The sequence below is a fragment of the Cryptotermes secundus genome, unplaced genomic scaffold (genome assembly GCF_002891405.2).
Source record: "Cryptotermes secundus unplaced genomic scaffold, Csec_1.0 scaffold2543, whole genome shotgun sequence".
NCBI lineage: Eukaryota > Metazoa > Arthropoda > Insecta > Blattodea > Kalotermitidae > Cryptotermes > Cryptotermes secundus.
This window is the reverse complement of record NW_019732877.1, coordinates 322,379-331,724: the sequence shown is the minus strand read 5'-3', so window position 1 is coordinate 331,724 and position 9,346 is coordinate 322,379. Positions and strand designations below refer to the sequence as shown.

The following is a 9,346-nucleotide window of genomic DNA, read 5'->3' as shown; positions in this document are numbered from 1 at the left end:
CCCCCCGCCCCCTATATAGTCCTGACCAGAAGACAATATGATTGAGAGTCTAAGTAATACTAAAAAATTTAATCAGATATTTCGGAAGGAAAATGCCATTTAGGAGCAAATAGGATAATATTTAAAAGGATCTTAAAGAAATAGGATGTGATTGAAGTCGGCTACCTCAGGATACAGAATAACTGCCGTCACTTGTGGACACGGTAATGATCATTTAGGTTTTGTGAAAGGTGAGGAACATATTGATTGGCTGGTTGACTGTCAGCTTCTGAAGGAGGACTCTGCTTCATGGAGTTAGGACATGAATTACGTCAAATATTTAACCCAATTTCTCACATCTATATTTATGTCACGGCAGAACGGTTCGGACGCCGTGCCGTATGTGATACTGCCCGCATGTTGTCAGCAGGACTTGACGGTCATGTGAAGCTGTTTGAATCACTGTGTCCACGAGTTAACACGTCTAAGAACTCGGAGGAAGGAGCAATTAGTGTTTGTTTCCCATTGTTACCTCGGAATAAGCTAGAGGATATATGGGAAATCATGAGTTTTGTTTAAAATATGGCTGGTCTCGGCTCTCGGGCCGTTTTCTGGAATTGTACGCGCTTGATTCATGTTGTGTCTTCCTCCTAAGAAGACGTGACTCTGAGAGTCACGGCGAAATAGTTACAGAAATAAATGACAGTAAATAAAACGGTGAAAAGTAGGCTTAGATGGCATGGAACAAGTAAAAAAATAACACATATATTACAATTGTAAGTTGTTAAATTCTCTCTTCCACGTCTCGTAGTTCCCGTCGTCGACAGAACTGTAAGGATGATCAAATCTATCTGTGGCACTATAGCTCTTGAGGACTTGGCCGCGTTTTCAGTTTCTTGGTCTATACACAGTCGGTAGGACTCCTTGGACGGGGGATCAGCCCGTCGCAAAGCCTCTGCCTAAACACAGGATAACATAAACACAAAATAAATGCACACAGACATCCATGCCTCGAGTGGGATTCGAACCCAAGATCCCAGTGTTAGGGAGGGCGAAGACGGTTCATGCCTTAGACCGCGCGGCCAATGTAATCAGCAAATGCTACAAACGATCAAACGCTGCATTTTAATTTCGTTTTGGTTAATTATTTTATTGGTCTATTAGGGGATTTTTTTTTTCATTGGCGCTACAGCCCCAATTTGGGCCTAGGCCTACCTCCATGAAACTTTCCGTTCCACTTCGGTTTACTAGATCTTACACATTCGGTAGGACTCCTTGGGCGGGTGATCAGCTCGTCGCAAGGCCTCTACCTGTACACAAACACAGAAAAACACACACACACAAATTAAACATCCATGCCCTGAGTGGGATTCGAACCCACGATCCAGGTTTCCAAGCGAGCGAAGACGGTGCATGCCTTAGACCGCTCGGCTACATGGCCGGCATTAGGGGCTTTACCTACAGCAAAATAAATGCAGATTCTTTTTAACCCAACTGTTCTCCAACTCGCTATTCATTAAACCCGAAACCTGGTAACATCCCGAACACAGGCATACCTAGGACAGAGTTTCGGAAAGACGCGCTGTGTGCGTACAAACAGCGTAACAAAGCTGGAGCGCTTTTCTCCCCATTGCTTAACTGCCCTGAACTCCAAAAGACTTGGAGAAATCTAAGTTTATTGTACATAAAACCTGGGTTTGATATTTTTCAACGACTTTTTCTCGAAACATTTTTTCGGGCCGATAAATATTTTGCTAGTTAGGAGCAGTAACACGTTTATAAATCTTTATGTAATGTCCATTATTGCCCGACTTCAACGAAAATTGTAAAATGTCAGGCGTGTTTAGCAGAACTTCTCTGTCTCAGACTTCATGAAAAACTTTTGAACAATTCCCGAGTTGTTATATGAGAACTGACAGACATTTCGAAACTGATGGGTGCATTTTTGCACCCTGTGCTCACGCAAACGTCTAACCCCACGTACTGTTAAACTGATTAAAAAATCGGTTATTAACACAACCTTGGTCTTCCTTAATCACCAATATTTTATTCTAAATATGCCTGTATTATATGATAAAACATTCCTTATTATGCCATAAACATTTTGTGGAAGTTTTTTTATTGATGATCCGTAACGCCCTCGTTAAAGTTACGTAACGACCGATTGGTAGAGCGCACTGGTTTCTAAATGTTAACATTCTTAATTAAGGATGTCGCCTGGACAACAAAGCGAAAGAAAAATATGTAGTATGTACAGTACTAATCTTCTGGGATGTGACGCCGTGTAGACTGGTAGAAGTTTAACGATGTCTCGGATGAAATCATTAGTTCTATCTTCACGTCAAAAAGAGTCAGCCAAGCTAAGCTCTGCTTACTGCTTGCTTCTGGCTGGTTACGTTTTTGATCTACACTTCGACCGTGAAATGGGACGTAGTGCGTTCCTCCGAAACGTCGCTGAACTTCCACCGAACTATATAGCTCCAGAGCCACAGACACAGCTCTTATAATCTCAAATCCAATATATTTACTAGTTCCAAGAAAGAGCCTTCCAAATAGACCTAAAACTAGAGCCCAATATGTATGTATTCTGATAGTTTTAAGATTTACACATGATTCTTGAAAATAAATTATTAATAATTCATTATCAGCCTCAGGGACAGGTTTCGAGAGGAGAATGAAGTTGCGTCTTGCAAGCAGGTGGTCAGAAATACATCAGACGAAGGAACCAAGTGACAATTAACTCTGTTACGGGCAAAATTTATGTGAGAAAATGGTGTACATTTTCAGCAAGTCATTTCTGCTGACACGGTTGGACAACTGTTATATCGCGGTTGGATCCCAGAGCCGTCCTCGACGACGCGGAGAATAGAAAATTCTTGACCCTACCAGTACTCGAACTCTGACCCTTCGGTCGCCCAGCCCGTAGCTAGTCGTTATACCGACTGCGCTGTCCCGTTTCCTACTTTCTACTGTGTTACAATAACAACAATGGGTACTTCTATTAGACGACAATACTGTGCTTTGCCCCGGTCAACTGAGCCTTTGAAGATACTGGGGAAAAGGAGGGTGGGTGAGTTTGTGATTAATCAAATGTAAAATTGCAACTCTTTTAACAAAATTCCGTAACACTGCATATCATTTATTTTACGACTCCCCCCCCCTACACCTTCATGGGGTAGTGCTTAATTACTTGAGCACAGGGACAACTTTTAATTGTCACATGACAGATCCTTAAATTCATCAATTAGTTATGTCCTTCCACTTTCACAATAGCAGACTGATGTTTCTGGACACAAGGCAGTAAGTGAAATCCCATTTATCCTCCGTAAACCATCCTTCGATTTACCAGGGGGCCAATAAATAGATCTAATGAATATTTAGTCATAAATGTCATCTTGATGGATGTGGTCAAAATGGAGTTTGTAACAAAGAGAACTCTCATTTATATTGTTGTCTTCTCGGTTATGACATCACGGAGCCTGGTAAGTGGTTACTAACTTTTCGCAGAAAGTAACTGTCCAAATTTTAATTTAAAGACAGAGGAAGCGTGTTCCTCCAAGACGTTTTTGTCACATGATTCTTCCTAACTTCAAGCTGTACAGCCTGCGTACAGCGCTTACTCCAGCCAGTACACGCTAGTACTCGTACCGGCAAACTTGTCGAGGATCACACAGTCTGCCGGTACATTCTGTGTTTCTACCTAGAAGCTCAAATCTAGCATGAGCGTACCGGCAAACATGCTTTTAGAAAGAAAGCGTTCCATATATCTTAACCTGTACCTGCAGGAAACATTTGGTTGGAGAATTTATGGATGTGACCGTACCAACAGAAGCTGTCACAATTCGTATTTAATGGAAGTTCTGTCTTTTGAAAATACTGTAGCATGTAGACGCTTTGCTAGGCAACGAATGCGACATAAGCAGCTTTACAACAGCCGTTGCTGGACAATGGCTCAGTAGCAGTCACATACTCAGAACATAACAATTGCACTTCGACATAGGAAGGTGTTTTCTACGCGGTCTGTATCGAGACGTTATAAGTAGGGCTAGTTAGCAGCCTGTTCATAAGAGATAAACCCACCCTCTCGTCAGAGAAGATGTTACATAAGGACTATAGCCGCAAGGGTTCAGTTGAAAACAAAATCTCTGATCGTGATCCTGAAGCGGCTTGGCGCCAAGAAGAATTGATTGGCGGAAAACTGCCAGTCGTAAAGTAAACTTGACGTTCACTTTGGAAGCCAAGACGGGCGCCAGCCTAGAGGAAATGTGAGTGGGCCAAGAAGAAATAGTGGCTGACCTGAAAATCCAGATAGGCTGTACTGCCTGCTGCATTGATATAAACCAAGAAAAGTGTGGAAGCCTGGCGATAAGTGACGACGGCCTGCAAAGAAGCGACGGAGGCCTGTCTAGAAAAGGCGAAGGCCAACCCAGAGAACACGAAAGCCGGACTGGAAGAAATGTAGACCGCGGTGGATATTGGACAAAAGAGGAACCACGCATTTGGAGGCCAATCAAGAAAACTCGAAGGCCGTGCAGCAGGAAGTCCCTATTAAAGATTCCGGAAGTGGAAACTGTAGGGTCACTGGGGGACCGGCGTCTGGCTCTAAGGAGCCATGGACAGGCGAAAAAACAGACCCAAGGCGACGGTGGGTCCCAGCAGAAGTTAGCCTCTGCCCGAGGACGGTTGACCCTCCGTGCTGTTCCTGCACTGCGCAAGGGACGTAGTCGTAAGGGACCTGGAAACACAACTGGCAGCGGTATTAGAGGACGAAGCAGGAGACAGGGGCTGCGTCTGGGAAGCAAGAAGACATTACATGAGGCCAGCGGACAAACTCGAGTTGGAGATCGTGAAGCGAGTGATCGGGATCTTCATCAGGTTGCGGGAAGTGAGTGACTGAACACTGTGGAGGGGTCGGCGCCCTCCGAAACGAAAGAAGAGAAGTAAAATTCACTGCCCTCGGGGAAGAGGAAAAGCGGTTAGTGAGTTAGTTACAGAACTGCTGGGTTTCGGTTGTTGTGAGCTGCTGCTGTGAGAAGATGGTAGCTGAAGCCAGGGACAGTTCTGGAACCCACATGAAGGGGAACGTCCTCCGTTGGAAGCCGCTACCAAGCAACGGCAATGAAGACGTGACTGTGGACATTAGTTACGTGTAATAGTGAAATATAAAGTATAGTCACGCGCTGTATCAGTCCAGTAAATCTGATCACCAATCAAAAACCCGTAACTCTATCACGTGACAATACTTTAGACTAAAATCGGATCAATAACGCGAACGTTTAGAAGAATATTTCCTAGTTCTGTTCGGAAAACTGAGGCAATTACAGTAAAATTTATTGGAAGCGTGCAGCCAATCAGGAATCAATTTTATCGATAAATATTAAATCAGGATTGTTAGTAAACAACATTTAATTTCCAAACTCTCAGATAAGTAGCGGAGAAACTAAGGAAATGGGAGTGAATTTCCTCAGTGAATAGAAGTAGCCTCAGAGAAATGACGTTGATCCTTCTGAGAAAATTGCACATGGCTGCTGCATTGAATGATTATAAGATAAGTTTACCACAAAACGCAGAGCCTCTAGGCCTATGTAAATCTAAACGACAATGCCTTGACCGCTACAAAGGATGCTCCAGTATAAAACTACTATATTCCTTTGTGCTTTCGTCCTTTTTTAAGACAGATCCTACGTGAATAGGAAAAAATTACGCTAAATAGCAAAGGTATGCCAGTAGAGATATATCAAGATATTGTTATTGGATATGCTCAAAATATCCGCTGTTAGCCCCCCAAAACCAACTGCAAAGCCAAACAATTAAAGTGAAATGTGTTCATATTTTTCTAGAATATTCTGCACAGACTAGATCCATAAGATATGAAATTACGTAGCGGCGAAATCTTCTCGGATGATCAGCCGAGTGAACATGGAGTTAGGACCGAACCACTATTAGTTATATTTTCACGCGGTTTATAGCAGAAAAAGACTACGGCCACACTGGTAAATATAGGAGTGCTCGCAGCAAATAAAACTGACATTCATGTGGATAGAAAAGGTACAGCTATCCCTCTAACAGGCCGTTAAAGCCAATGGGGTTGTGAGACGTCGAGGCTCCCATAATTTCTCTAGATAATCAGCTCATAGATGGCGGTAAGTTTGTCAGCCTTACGCGCCGGATGCCCTTTACCCCCGAGAATATTCCTGGTACTCATTTCTGTTAGAGGCTGAGTCGACCCCAGGGCCATAGTTTGGCTGGAAGGATCAGGTCAATTGAAAAAAATCCAATGACCTCATCGGAATTTGAACCCGCGACCTTCCGGCTTGTAGTATAGTGCCTCAAGCAACGACGCTGCCGTGTGCCCCTTCCTTGTGGATACCTACTGCTATTGGCGACTCCCGCAAAGTGGACACTCCGCAGCCCTGCGTCACTGCTCCTTTACTGATATTCAGTTTATGCCGAGACTTTACAGTACAGCACAGCCGCAGCAATTTGTCAGCAGGGACAAGCAACTGTTGCGTCCGAAATATTAATGTCCTGAAATCAGATACAGAATTGCTACAAACAGTACTTCCAAGTCCATTCGGACTGATCTGTGACGAAGTGACGCGCACTGTATTTCAATCGGTGCACGCGGTAGCGTAGTTCATTTAGGCATTATATTACAAGCCGAAAAGTCGCGGGTTCGATTCCCGATAAGGCCTTTGAATTTTTCAATTGACCCACTCCTTCCAGCTGCACCGTGTCCCTGAGGTCGACTTAGTCTGTAATACAAAATGAGTTCCAGGAAACTTCCTGGGGGAAAAAGGGCGGCCGGCGCTCAAGGCTGGAAATCTCACCGCCATCTGTGAGCCGATTTTCTAGAAAATGTGGGAGCCTCGACGTATTACAACCTTATGGGCCTCCAAGGCCTGTTACAGGAATAATATCACCTTTTATTGTATTTCATTCATATTCAGTCTTACATTTTATCTTCATCCGACGCGGCAAATAGTGCGTCTGCATTTGAATCAATGTAGAAAGTTTTGTGTGTGTGTGTTTAGAGGAGTATCACAGTCCATGGCTACATGCGCCTGTATAGAAATCAAAATAGGCAACATTTTATATAAAACTGAGACGTGAGAGGCCGACATACTGCAGTGTGAGAATTCTGATACAAGATATAGTAACTGATTCAAGAATATCAGAAGTAAACTTGCTCTGAAATATGTTTATTTCTGACAGCAAATAGAAGTACAGTTACAACCCTTTGTGTGGACATTCTTGGTATTGTGTAAGATTTGAGGTTTTCAAGGCGGTGACTATGAAGAAAGTAGTCTTCTTGGATGTGGCACCATGTAGATGTGGTGTTAACCGACGTTTCGGAGGAACGTATCGCCTCCATCTTCAGTGTAGAAGGAAAAAATAAGAAATCCGCAAGCGAAGAGACCGTGTGATCCGGTACAAGCAAACTGGTTCCTCCGAAACGTCGGTTCACCACATCTACACGGTGCCACATCCCAGAAGACCGCTTTCTTCATTCTTGGCATTGCTCGTACGAACCGCCTGCTGATGTGACACGTCACATTTTTATCACTGGCTGGACGAGTACAGGAACAGAAATATCAACACGAAATTTGTAAATAACATTATAAAGAAAACAAAGTCGCATGTTAACATGGAGGAATTATTTCCGTTATAGAATTATCGCTGTTCTACAGATTTTGATTTATTGATTTCTGTAAGAAACTCGTGTCTGCACAAATAAAGCGTGTTTCAACAGCAGTTGGTACGGTTGGCATGAGGAAGTAGGAACTATCGTTTGTCCCGAAACACGCCTACAAATTTTAAGTTCTTCTAAAATTTTTTTTTTTAATTCCCAATAGTATGAGTTATGAATTTAGTACAAGTAGGCTCTAAAGGGTTCTGATGGTGATGCATAACACACAGAATTATTGGGTTTCTGGACTTTGCCCATTGCCCTGTATTCTAGAAAACACAAAAGAATATAACGTTTCGGAAACTGGATTTGTTTCCGTTCTCAGGTGAAGGGGGGGGGCACATACTCTGTTAGGTCCGCTAGACAAACCTAATCTCAATTACTGGACCTTCTAACGGGCTCAACAAAATAGATGACTGCCATGCTTCACCTGAGGATGGAAACAAATTCAGTTTCCGAAACGCATTCTATTGTGTCTTCTAGAATACTGGACGGTAGACAAAGTAAAAAAGATAACCGTAGTCCTAGACTTTAGTATAATGTCATTAGACCAACCATGCAAGTGTTGTGAGACTGGCTCCCTTGTTACTACGGCCTATTACACCATGCTGACGACAGCACAATATGGCATAAGATGAAATTAAAATTGTCAATGAAAAGCCCAGTTGCCCGGAGATTTTCTTACCGCAGTACCACTTCATCCATCCCACACTGAACGCCATCTTGGAATTGAACCCGGGCGTCCGCGTGAGAAGTAAGCACGTCTACTGCCCGTTATCTAGCCCACATAAAGCTGTCCCTGTGATTTGCGTTGTACTTCCATGAATTCACATTTTCGGCGACTTTCTATACCTACACGCCTCGAGTAAATGCGTTCAGATTTGTGTGTTGTGATCTCTCCGCGGAAACACGAATGAGGTTAAATCTGACGCTTATGGGCGTGGGATCGATACATCGGTAATGCTGCAGTCGACGTTTCTACTCAGCGAGATTGGATCGTGTTTGTGGCCCACTCGTGTAGATCTACGGTCTGTATCACCACAATCGTTACCTGCATTTGTGTCCACTTATACTAAATTAATTGCGTCAGCTCTCTTACTGTTCGGTGGGCGTATTCATTTGCTAGGATGATTAATACTTGCGCCTATATAGTGCAACAGAGGCTCATGCGGTTTCTATGTATTACATATGGAGACTGCAGAGGACAGATAGACAGTGCAAACCGAATATGAACTGGTGGGGCTAGATAGGGAGGTTGGAGAAAACTGCATAATGAGGAGCTTCATAACTTGTACTCTTCTCCAAGTATAATTAGAATTACCAAGTCAAGGAGGATGAGGTGGGCAAGGCATATAGCACGAAAGGTGTGAAGATGAATGCATACAGGATACTGTGGGAAACCCAGAAGGAAAGAAACCACTTGGATGAGTAAGGCGTAGGTGGGTGGATAATATTAAAATGCATCAGAAAGAGAGATTGATATGGTATGGATTTGATTGATCTAGCTCAGATATGGACCAGTGGAGGGCTCTTGTGAACACGGGGACAAACCTTCGGGTTCCATAAAATTCTGTCAAGTTCTTGAGTTGCTGCAGAATTGGCGGCTCCTCAAGAAGGGCTCATCTCTATGAATAAGTGAGGGACAAAATACGAAGTTACTGCATTCATTCTGTGATG

The 9,346-nt window shown here is 43.4% G+C and overlaps 1 protein-coding gene across 1 annotated transcript in view; it reads left to right on the top strand.

Moving 5' to 3' along the window:
* Positions 1–9,346, top strand: part of LOC111867847 (zinc finger protein Gfi-1b-like) — a 98,496-nt gene that overhangs the window by 770 nt on the left and 88,380 nt on the right. The gene's annotated exons all lie outside the window — the stretch shown is intronic.